Source organism: Taudactylus pleione, unplaced genomic scaffold (genome assembly GCF_031769625.1).
Source record: "Taudactylus pleione unplaced genomic scaffold, aTauple2 ptg000309l, whole genome shotgun sequence".
Taxonomy (NCBI): domain Eukaryota; kingdom Metazoa; phylum Chordata; class Amphibia; order Anura; family Myobatrachidae; genus Taudactylus; species Taudactylus pleione.
In genome coordinates this window covers 8,124,943-8,136,998 of record NW_028284710.1, presented here as the reverse complement: position 1 = coordinate 8,136,998, position 12,056 = coordinate 8,124,943, and the positions used below count along the sequence as shown (strand labels likewise).

The 12,056-nt window shown below is 41.5% G+C and overlaps 1 protein-coding gene and 1 long non-coding RNA gene across 5 annotated transcripts in view; one reads left to right on the top strand and one right to left on the bottom strand.

The window, feature by feature from the left end:
- The window catches only part of RECK (reversion inducing cysteine rich protein with kazal motifs), a 255,837-nt gene that overhangs the window by 160,181 nt on the left and 83,600 nt on the right, over nt 1-12,056 (bottom strand). The window lies entirely within an intron of this gene.
- The window catches only part of LOC148511400 (uncharacterized), a 72,220-nt gene that overhangs the window by 32,404 nt on the left and 27,760 nt on the right, over nt 1-12,056 (top strand). For both annotated transcript variants that reach the window (XR_015868737.1, XR_015868736.1), the window contains one exon: nt 8,203-8,240. This is a non-coding gene — a long non-coding RNA (uncharacterized LOC148511400). The remainder of the gene's footprint in view (nt 1-8,202; nt 8,241-12,056) is intronic.

Genomic DNA, 12,056 nt, shown 5'->3' with positions numbered 1-12,056 from the left:
TCTCCCCCTCCCATAGTAGTGCCATTAACCCCCACTCCCCAAATGTATCTGCCTCCCCCTACACAAACTTTGTTTGAGCCACAAAATATTGAAAATATTGTATAAAATTACCTTCAGGCTGTGTGTATAAGGTGTAAATAAATCATAGATGCATTCTGTGTTTAGATTTGGGCCCTATACCTAAGACATTTCAATATGGTATGCAATTATTCCAAAACACAGAATATTCCGATATCCAAAATCCAAGCATTTTGGATATGGGAGACTCAACCTGTAATGAGCAAGTGAAAAAGTTTGCATATTTATTTGATGTGATCAACTGTGATATAAACATATAATAATTATATATACTTTAAGTGAGTAATGAATATGTTTTGAGTAAAGAATAATTGAAATTTATTATCCATTACATAAATAGGAGAAAACTTAATTGTGTTATGATACTGATATATCATATCACTAAATGTGATGTGCTAATGATTAAAAACCCGTGATAAAAAAGGTGAAAAAACATTTTACACACACGATGAGTGACATTTTTCCTGTGAATACCCGAATGTACATAGAAAATATATCTATATATATTGAAACTTGTGTGGTTAGTTCCACAAAATTATTATCCATATAATGTTCCACTAAGTGCTTCTCAGTCATCTCATTATTCATTCACCATAGATCCAGATCGAGTTATTTCTTATAGGTTCGATTTATAAAGAAATAGCAAGATTTATAGACCTCAAACACAAAAAACTAAATGTATGCATATGTAAAATGATAATACTTCATAGGTATCTAGCTAATTCAATATCAATAATTTGTCTAGTTATTGTATCCGTTCTCCTTGGTTATAATCCCCTCCAAGGGTAATACAGTGGAGAATTTTGTCCATATTAATGTAATAGTGTTATCCAATGATTGGTATTCTGTTTTGTAATTTAGAAATTCAATGGCTATACAATCACTATCTAGTTCAAAAGGTGACAATATTATCATTATTATTCTTGTAGAGTCCTTCTTAAAGAGTCCCTACTTCATTAATAGGGTAAAGGTTGACACTTCAAGAATCAAATGGAATATTCAGGCTGGGAACTATGTTGATTGATAGTTTTAGATCCCCTCCAGATTGCTAATGATTATGGAGCTCTGATGCCTGCATATATGATGCTTTGTCCAGGGATCTTACAGAAATGATACATAACTGTTGTTCTCATTGAGACCCTTGGGGTGCAAACTATCCATTAGGAAAATCATCTTCGTTTCCACCCTCAGGAGTTCCTCATCCAGATTTCCCCCACGGATCCCCATTTGAATATGTTTCATCCCGAATGCTTTCAAAGCATTGGGGTTACTGCCATGATATCTGTAAAAGTGTCTGGCGATGGATGTGAGGGGTTTGAATTTGGCCACATCTTGGCTAGCATTACGGATCGTCCCAACATGCTCCAGTATCCTTACTTTTAGGGGTCTAGATGTTTTTCCCACATATATTTGTCCCTAAAGACATTCTAGATGGTTTATTGTTCCAACCGTGGTACATGTGATATAACTCTGAATGGTCCATTTTTTGTTGTATCTGTCATAGAACGATTTTTGGGGGATCATGTATTTACATGCTTTACATTGCCCACATCCGTAGGATCCTTTCTTATTGTACATTGGCCTCTTATTTGAAATTATATGACTGCGGACCAATTTATCTTTGATATTATGTGACCTCCTCCATCTGGTTTGTATTTTTGTGGACAGGATTGTGGCAAGATCAGTCTCTGTTTGAAGAATCGGCCTGTGTTTCTGGAGAATGTTGTTGATTTCTTTCCAGTGTACGATGAAAGTCCCTATAAATCTGACTCCTCTTCTCGTTGTTTCTTTTTTGGTTTTAACAGTATGTCTCTAGGATATTTTTCGGTTTCTAAATTGATTTTTTTATTAGATTTTTGCTGTACCCTTTATCTCTGAGTCTCTCACTCAGTTGTTGTTGTCTGATCAAAACGATTCTGGGGTGGAACAATTCTTTTAAGTCCGAAGTAGTTCTCCCTTTGGAATGGTTCGAATGGTAGTCGGTAAATGAGAGCTATTCACATGCAAGATGTTATTTGTAGCTGTTGTTTTCCTGTACATGTTTGTTATGATTTAACCTTCTTCTCCAATTTTTATTGTCAAGTCTAGGACATTTATTTCCTTCTGACTCATGACATAAGTTAATTTAAGGCTTTCTCCCACCACCCCAAGTAGAGGCCCGCATATGTGGGGTCACAAGCTGTCCCCATTGCTGTACCTCTAACCTAGCGATAGTGGCGTTCATTACATAAGAAGTAGTTCTTGGTTAGTACAAAATTCTGAATGTTAATCAGAAAGTCATTGAAGTCATTTTGTGTTCCCATGTTAAGGTAGTATTTGATGGCTTGTATTCCACTCTCATAGTTAATGCTGGTATACAGACTTTCCACATCGCAGGATACTAACCATACACCTGGGTTTACATTCACATCTTGAAGCTTGACAAGCACGTCCATCGTATCGCTCACATACGATGGTAAGGTGAATACATGCTTGTGCTGGTCTACAAATACACTTGCTTATTCACATAAGTTACCTACACCTGATACTATGCGCTGCCCATAGGCATCTTCTCGTTTTTATGTATCTTAGGAAGAAGGTACAGCGTAGATATTTTTGGCTTGTCTATTTTGAAAGAATCCTAATCTCTTTTAATGATAACCCAATTATTGAGAGCTGTGTTAATTAACTGATTGTATTCTTTGAGAAAAGTTTGAGTTGGATTAAAAATAAGTTGTTTATAACAACTACTGTCATTCAGTTGTCTGTTCAGCTCTTCAACGTACAATAGTCTTGGTTACAGAACAATATTTCCCCCCTTATCAGAGGTCTACACAATTATATTATGCCATTTGGAGATCTCTTCTAATGCCTTCGTTTCCCCTCTTGTGAAGTTATCCATAAAAGTTTTTTTCTGACTGAACAGTTTATCCAGATCCTCAGAGACTAGTTGTTGGTATACCTGGGCAGCTGGACATATTTTACTATCTGGACAGAAATTATATTTTTCCCTTTGAATCTAATAAATAATTTTCTTGTTCTAGGTCTTCCAGTAGTTGTACCATTGCTATATCCTCTGATTGAAGTGTGATACTATCATAATTGGATGTCTTATATTGTTCTTTTTTATGGCTTTGGTTTAAGAAGAATTTCTTCAAAATATTTTTTCTAATGAAGAGGTGCAGATCTTTTTCAGATTCAAATCTGTGAAACTCTTGGGGAGAATGAGAGTCCTTTGTTTAAAATTTTAATTTGATCATCACTTAGAGACTTATCTGAAAGAATGATGATCCTTAGTGAATCATTTAGATCCTTAGGATTAGATATCCTAGCTATTGTTGTTTCCGATATCTCTTTTGTTCTCTTGGTTCCTCCCTCCAATCTAGGAGCTCTTTTCCTCCTGTAGTTTTTGACCAGGGACAGACCACTGGAATTCTTTCCTTCTGAGGAATCTATCTCTGATGTTGTATAATTATGAGAGTTCTTATCGCTTTTACGATGTGATTGTGTATTCCATTTATATACCATATACTGAGAGTAGTTGTCTCTGTCTCTTTGAAGTTTTCTATGTTTCCTATCAATTATCTCTTCCTCATTTTGTATTTCTCTTATCTCTGCTGGAAATTATCCAAGGATTCAAAGGGTTTGAGTTTTTCTCCCAATTCTGATATTACTTGTGTTGTGTTGTTTAATATAACTTCATCGTTGTTTTGATTAATATTCTAATTAGATGTTTTGAACATTGGGTTAATGTGTTCTCCCATTCCCGTTTTAAATCATTGTTAGCTAGTTCAAACATAGGAAATAATTTCAATCACAAACCTCTTGGTATTAGGTAATTTTTTAGGTAATTATCGAAAGTAGTCTTATTCCACCAGGTTTTACCCTGTCTCATTAGGGCTGATTTTAATACTGGCTCTTGCCCATCTGGATTACTACTAAATAAAGACTCTGTGGTACTTTTAAGTTTGTTATGTCTATCTTCCATGGCTTTGCTGAGACTGAATGATGTCATGTTGAGGTAAAATGCAATCTGATTACAATATGATTTTAATTAATCTTATATATAAAGATTTGATTGATGGTTATTGTAAAAATTGTACTATTTAAATTAATTATCACTATAATTGTGCTATATGTGTTTAGAAGACTGAAATAACAGTCATTAAGTAATTATAAGAACACAAAGGGATAGAGACATCTGCACACATCAATAATAGAGAACCCCAAATTGTTTATTGATTAGGGGGTGCTGCCAAATGACAGAATATAATTGTTTGCAGGAATTACAAAAAAGGAAAAGAAATGTATCTATTGCATGGCGTATAATAACAATTATTAAGATAAAAAATCAATCTTTATTAGGTATACACTAAAATGTCCCATTATGAGACATGACCAGCGAAATAAAGGTTAAAAATTAGAAAAAAGTGGGAATAAATGTGACAAAAATTTAAAATTGTGAAATAAAATAATAGAATATCCTCACTGTGTGACCTCCTTCTTATTACTCAAATAAATCTGACAGCACGCTCTTTGGTGCGAGACCCGGAGCGACAGCTTGGCTGTCGCTATGCGGGTCTCACGCATGCGCACGACGGAGCTCCCTCTGTCGTGCGCATGCGCATTAGGGCACTATCGACCCGCTTGCGAGCGTCCTACGCTCGCGAGCGGGTCTGAGTTAGGCCCTCAATGAGAACAACAGTTATGTATCATTTCTGTAAGATCCCTGGACAAAGCATCATAAATGCAGGCATCAGAGCTCCATAATCATTACCAATCTGGAGGGGATCTAAAACTATCAATCAACATAGTTCCCAGACTGAATATTCCATTTGAATCTTGAAGTGTCAGCCTTTACCCTATTAATGAGGTAGGGACTCTTTAAGAAGGACTCTACAAAAATAAAAATGATAATATTGTCACCGTTTGAACTAGATAGTGATTGTATAGCCATTGAATTTCTAAAATACAAAACGGAATACCAATCATTGGATAACACTATTACATTAATATGGACAAAATTCTCCACTGTATTACCCTAGGAGGGGATTATAACCAAGGAGAACGTATACAATAACTAGACAAATTATGGATATTGAATTAGCTAGATACCTATGATGCATTATTTTACATATGCATACATTTATTAAGATTTTTGAGTATGAGGTCTATAAATCTTACTATTTCTTTATAAATCGAGCCTATAAGAAATAACTTGATCTGGATCTATGGTGAATGAATAATAAGATGACTGAGAAGTACTTAGTGGAACATTATACAGGTAATAATATTGTGGAACTAACCACACAAGTTTCAATATTTATAGATATATTTTCTATGTACGTTCGGGTATTCACAGAAGAAATATCATTCACAATGTGTGTAAAATGTTTTTTTCACATTATATTTTAGTTTTTTAGCAACTGATTTTTATCACAGGTTGGTATAGGGGTTTGGGTTATAGTATTAGGAATAGGGTTTAGAGGTTTGGGTACTATCTACCTATCTATCTATGTCTACTCACTGAAATGCCAAAAGTCATGGGTTAGCAGAACTTGTGCGGACATTCAACATTCCTCGATCTGCAGTGTCATGTGTGCACCGGGAATACCTCACGGAAGGCATTACCACCCAGCGTGGATAGCACAGTGGCTGACCACGGATGCTTAATGATCGGGACTACCGGCATCTGGCCAGAATTGGCCTTGGTAACAAACAAGTGACACCAGCTCAAATCACATCCACAAAGCAGTAGGTACCAGATGCATGTCGAGCAGGTCAGTGCAGCGTTCTTTAGATTCCATGGGATCAGTGGTGGGGGGGGCGATTGGAGCGATCGTCCCCCCTAGCACAGACCACATCATGAACTGAGCTGAGCAGGCTGTGCTCAGTCTGTGCTGTGATCGAAGCCTGTGTAATGCGCTTCCCGTCTGGTCATCGTGGAGCCGAGGAGGGAGAGAGCAGAGCCGGCTCCCCGCAGCCTGCTACACATGCAGGACTGATGGCCAGGTGAAAGGCAAATAGTGCTCTCAGTAGCTCTGACTATAGAAGCATCAGAGCGGCTTGGCAGCATTCTCTGCCTTTTACCCGGCTGCCTGTCACATCTATGCAGCTTGTGGCTGCACACTGAGCAGCCCTCCTTCCGTGACCGCTCTGCTGCAGGGGCTATACTGGTACACTTACACTACCTTCCTCTCTGTGTCTGTCCCTTCCTTCGGGCTCCTTCCTGTCCATGGCTAAGATCCCGTCCCCTCACCGGGAGATCCCGTCCCCTCTCCTACCATGTCTAACTATATTAATCTATCTTCTCCTGTCCCTGCCGAAGACCCCACCCCCTCACCCCGAGTCACTGCCACTTCCCTAGACTACCTGTATGTGTCATCTCTTCCTATACCCTGGAGCTCCGCAGGGACCAGGGACAGAACAGCCTTCCAGACAGGTATGTACCAGGTATTTGATATGATATTTGAGATGGAGTAGGGGGGTTGGAATACCTATACAATGGGGGGTGTAGTTGTTTTTATTTTGGGGGGAGGGGGTTGTAATACTGTAGGTGCTGAGGGTGGTGTAATAATGTGTGTGTATGTGGGGGTATTATTATTGTGTGTGAAGGGTACAGTCATAATATCTGTGTTATATGTGGGTCACTGATGGTCTCTGCATTATTTGGCGATTACTGAGTTATCTGGCATTATCTGGAACCCATTGTGACGCTCCCTGCTCTGGCAGTCACTGCGCACCGCTCTGCATTATAGGGCAGTCACTGTGATGCGCCCTGATCTGACTGTCACTGCGAACCTCTCTGAATTATATGGCACATCTCTGCAACGCTCTCTGATCTGACGGTCACTTCAAACCTCTCTACATTATATAACAGTCACTGTGATGCTCCCTGATCTGCCTGTCACTGCGAACCTTTCTGAATTATATGGCACATCTCTGCGACACTTCCTGATCTGACGGTCACTGCGAGAATTTGTGGCAGTCTCTGCAATGCTCTCTGGTCTGGTGATCACTTCAACCTCTCTGCATTATATGGCAGTCTCTGCGACTTTTCCTGATCTGATGGTCACTGCAAACCTCTCTGTATTATATGGCACATCTCTGTGACGCTCTCTGATCTGACGGTCACATAAAACCTCTCTACATTATATAGCACATCACTGCAACGCTCCCTGATCTGGCTGTCACTGCGAACCTCTCTGTATTATATTGCACATCTCTGCAACACTCTCTGATCTGATGGTTACTTCAAACCTATCTACATTATATAGCAGTCACTGTGATGCTCCCTGATCTGGCTGTCACTGAGAACCTCTCTGAATTATATGGCACATCTCTGCGATGCTCTCTGATCTGGCGATCACTGAGAACCTCTCTGTATTATATGGCAGTCTCTGCGACGCTTCCTGATCTGAACCTTTCTACATAATCTGGTAGCCTCTGGTTTCTGGTTTGGGATGGGGCAGGTCGTAGTACTTGTTTATAGCTCTTTGACATAACACTTTTTTATACATTTCATTGACTATTTAAAGCAGACCCACATTAAGCAAACCTTACCTACAGAGGCTATTATCATGTGTCTTTTCCCCATTGCAATGCACTGGTGGAGAAACCAGGCCACTTACTTGTATCTGCCAGGCTAAAAGTTGCCAGCCAGCCCCTGCTGCTTCTCCCCCTGCACAGACGAGGGGGCGTGGCTTCTGCTGATCTTGGGCAGAGGGAGGGGGGGGAGCAGGGAGATGGCTGGGGGAAGGGGGAGCATGAAGATGGTTGGGGAAAGGGGGAGCAGGAAGATGGTTGGGGGAGGGGGAGCAGGGAGATGGCTACTGGTGCTAAAACGGTGTATTCACACATAGTGAAAACATAAACATATAAATTGTGTAACCCCCCTTTACTCTCTAAAAGGGATATTGGGTTACTAACACCTTTGTTACTCCTACTGTACCCACCCTTAGCATTCCTCTAAGTGGTGTACATCCCCAATGTCAGTGCCACCACCCTACTTATGGTTTATGTGGGTCTACTTGGGAAAACCCAATGGTTAAAATATATAGTGTGGTGTATAGATAATGTGTAATCACAATACAATACTGTATCATTTCACTTCACATTTACCACCAATGTCTTTTCCTTCCATAGATTCCACAGTAATGGATCACCCACTGTAATCACTCCAGGTAAGTAAACATACAGATAGTTGGCTTGTCATATATTACTTTTATGAAGAACTTAAATGAAAGTTGTTCCCATACATAGGCATTCACTTTACATTTGAGATAACATTAATGACAACGCAGTAACAATATTATTACAATTTACAATGCTTATACTACTACCTTGAATATGACACCTAATATCCTAAACGTCTAAGCAATAAAGTATTACAATCCTAAGGACTAAGGATATAAATATTTAAAGTTCATAAATCACAGATACTGTCCCTGGTATTAGTCCAATGGTCCTTTAACCTAGTTATGGGACTTCCTCTTGATGCAAATGATGTTATGGTTGTACCACAAATTAGTATTTGTATATTCCAGGTTAAATTAGAGTAAAGTTCATGCAAGTATCTATGCTGATGCCTGGCATAAAAATAAACTCTTACAATGTCAGTATATAATATCCTGTGGGATTATTCATGTAAAAGCCAGAGAACAAGTATAAGATTTGTACTCCTCTTGTGGCTGTAGAATTTAATTGGAAACTTTGTAATAGTCTGCTAAAATAATGAGCAATTACTCTCCTAAATATCCACTTTTACACTGTAGCTTTTGCTGTTCCCAATATACTGTAGTAATACTCAATACGTGGTTATAGTGCAACTGTCTCTGAGATTCCTCTGACTCAAGTTACACTGTATTCAGGTACTGTTTCAGACCCTGGATTAACTCTACAGAATGTAATTAGAGGTTTCCTGGGGGCGTGGCCACGGCGTCTATGGAGTAGCACGCGCAGGTGTGAGCTCTCCAGTGTAACTATCCTGTAACACCTCCTGTTTCCAACGCCCTGGGGATAGAATGCACTGGGCAGAAGTCGGAGGTCCTGGAGAACCTGCTGCACTGGGTTTGGGAGCAATTCGCAGCCTCCTGAGCCTACTTAGAGGCAGACTTCCTGTCGGGTCTGATAGCCGCGGCGGGTCACCTGGGACGCCGGCGGGCTCCGTGTCTTTGTGCGGTGCTGCTATAAACGCTGCCGCATACAGCCTCGCTGGACTCTCCCTACTGGCTGGCTTTGACACCCTGCCTTACCTGCTACTGGATGCCCCTGCCTGCTGTCTTGATCTCCTGCATGGGTGCCTTTCTATCCTGAGGGCTGGATGTGCTGCTGGTCGCCATTTTGTTTGCTGGGCTGTGTACTGAGTCTGTGGCTTCTCCTAATACAAATATAGGCCCTCATTCAGAGCCGTACGCTCTGAGCAGAGCGCACGCTCTGAATGAGGGCCGGGCTCCATTTTCATGGAGCGTCCTCCTGGACGCTCGTATAGCTGTGGGTCACCACCCACAGGCTATACGAGCGTGCATTGTGATGGTTGCGATGGTCGAGACCATCGCGACCATCGAATTTGCGAGCCGGAGCCTGCGGTTGAGGTTTTCAACCGCAAGCTCCGGAGTGATTTTGGCTCTATCAGAGCCAAAATCACTCCCACTGACATCACTTTGTGATGTCAGTGGGCTGGCTTCTGACGGGAGGCGTTCCCGTGGGAACGCCCCCGTCAGGGAGGCACGCCCCCGGCACGCCCACCAAAGGGGGCGTGCTGTCAATCAACATTGACAGCACGCCCCCTTTGATCGGACACAACGAGCGAAGGACTTTCCTTCGCTCGTCGCGTCTGGCGCATTCGCACGACGGAGCTCCCTCCGTCGTGCGCATGCTCAGTCCATAACATCGACCCACTTGCGAGCGGACAGCCGCTCGCAAGTGGGTCTGAATCAGGCCCATAGTGCTTGGTGCTGCTGATACTGATATTTATCTATTTTACACTACTATACTGCCTCACCTATTTATTATGGGGAAAACTTATCATGCTGCTGCAGCAGCGAAGCTGGAGCGTTATTCTCGCTCATCAACGCCGCAGCCGCCGCCCTGAGATGAACGGGATGTCTGTTCTCCTCCTGCGTCTCCTTTTGCCGATACTGTACCGTAGGACTCCTCTGTAGCTACCTTGCAGAGTGTGCTAGATGCAGTCACGGCCAGTGAGAAAAGGCTCGCTGACAAGATTGGCAAAGTGCAGTCTGATCTATCTATAATCCATCATGATGTGCAACGAGTCCGGGAGAGAGTGGGAGAGGTGGAAACACGTACTTCTATGCTTGAGGATACAGTATCCCCGTTAAAAGAGAAAGTGGCTGCTTTGGATTCTCAGATGGCTACGGTGCATAAGTAGCTGTCGGATATGGAGGGGCGCCTCCGGCGTAACAACGTCAGATATGTGGGGCTACCGGAAAAAGAGGAGGGCTCGAATCCGGAGGAATTTCTGGAAAAATGGCTGCTGGAAACATATGGCCAGGAGGCTTTTACTTCACACTTTGCAGTAGAACGGGCTCACCATGTGCCGACCAGAGCGTTGCCTCCTGGAGCCCCTCCGCGTACTTTTATTGCCAGATTCCTTCACTATCAGGATCGTTATGCTGTGATAAAGCTGGCTTGCACTAAAGGTCCAATAGAACATAATGGCTCCCGGATTTTGGTGTTCCCTGATTTCTCTGTGGAAGTTCAAAAGGAGAGGGCACAGTTTCTCCCAGTCAAGCGTCGCCTGCGTGATCTCAACCTCCCATACGCCATGCTGTTTCCATCTAAATTACGTGTGGTAGCGGATGGTGAAACAAAATTCTTTTTCACCCCAAGGGAGGCTGCTGTGTGGTTGGATCGTCGTGCCCTGGCCAGGAGGCCGCTAGTTAATGACTGATCAAGTTCGGTGATCCTGATTTGCGTAACACATAACTATGCTAAATATGTGACTGTCAACATGGTCAAATGTTCTCCTTTCTTTTTTTTAGGTCTTACGAATATTGATCTAGAAATGTTATTTCAGATGTTTTGTACATTTTGTCAATATATTGCCATATTTTATTTCTGTGATTAAGTATATGGTCATCTTAGTGGCTGTGGGATGGTGCGGATTGGCATCACAACTATTTCTTTAAATATTTGTACAGTTTTTTTATGCTTCCTAACCTGTTAGTATTCTATTTTTGGGTCAGGACAGTATTTTGTTCTTATTTCTCTGTTCCCGGGGTGTGCAACACTGGAGGGTTCCCTGTGTTTAGAGGTCATTATATACTTTGCCTCACCCTTTTTTACGGGATAAATTGTTATATGTTCACCTGGTGAGCTTATTTTCTCTGTTGGTTATCTGTGAGGGAGGGGTATGGGAATAGGTATGCCGCAGTTGGGGTTGGGTATACAGGGAGGGGGGACGGAAGGGGTAAGGGTTGTAGTTTTATTATTTTATTACATTTTTTCTTTTTTTTTTTAAAAACTTTGTGTGGTCTCAAAATATTATCTATTGCAACATTATATGTTTAGATTCCAATGTCTAGATAGCGCAGGGTGTGCTTATATTGTAGGTTTATACAGTGCTGCCCTTTGGATGTATATTTTGGGAGGAGATGATATCTTGGCTGGAACGTTATGACGCAAGCTAATATTAATGTTATCACTTGGAACGTACGGGGTCTTAATGATAAAATAAAACGTTCCCTAGTGTTACGACAGCTTAAACAATATGGAGCAGATATAGTCTGTCTTATGGAGACACACCTGGTAGGCGGGAAACTGTTGTCCCTTAAAAAACCATGGGTGGGTTGGGCTTATCACGCATCACACACTTCTGCCTCCAGGGGGGTCTCCATTCTTGTCCGCAAATCGGTCCCTTTTGTATTGGAGATGGTGCAGACTGACCCAGGTGGTCGTTATATCTTTTTGAAATGTAGGATAAATAATCTATTACTTTTATTGTTGGCATTATACATACCGCCTCCTTACTCTTCGCC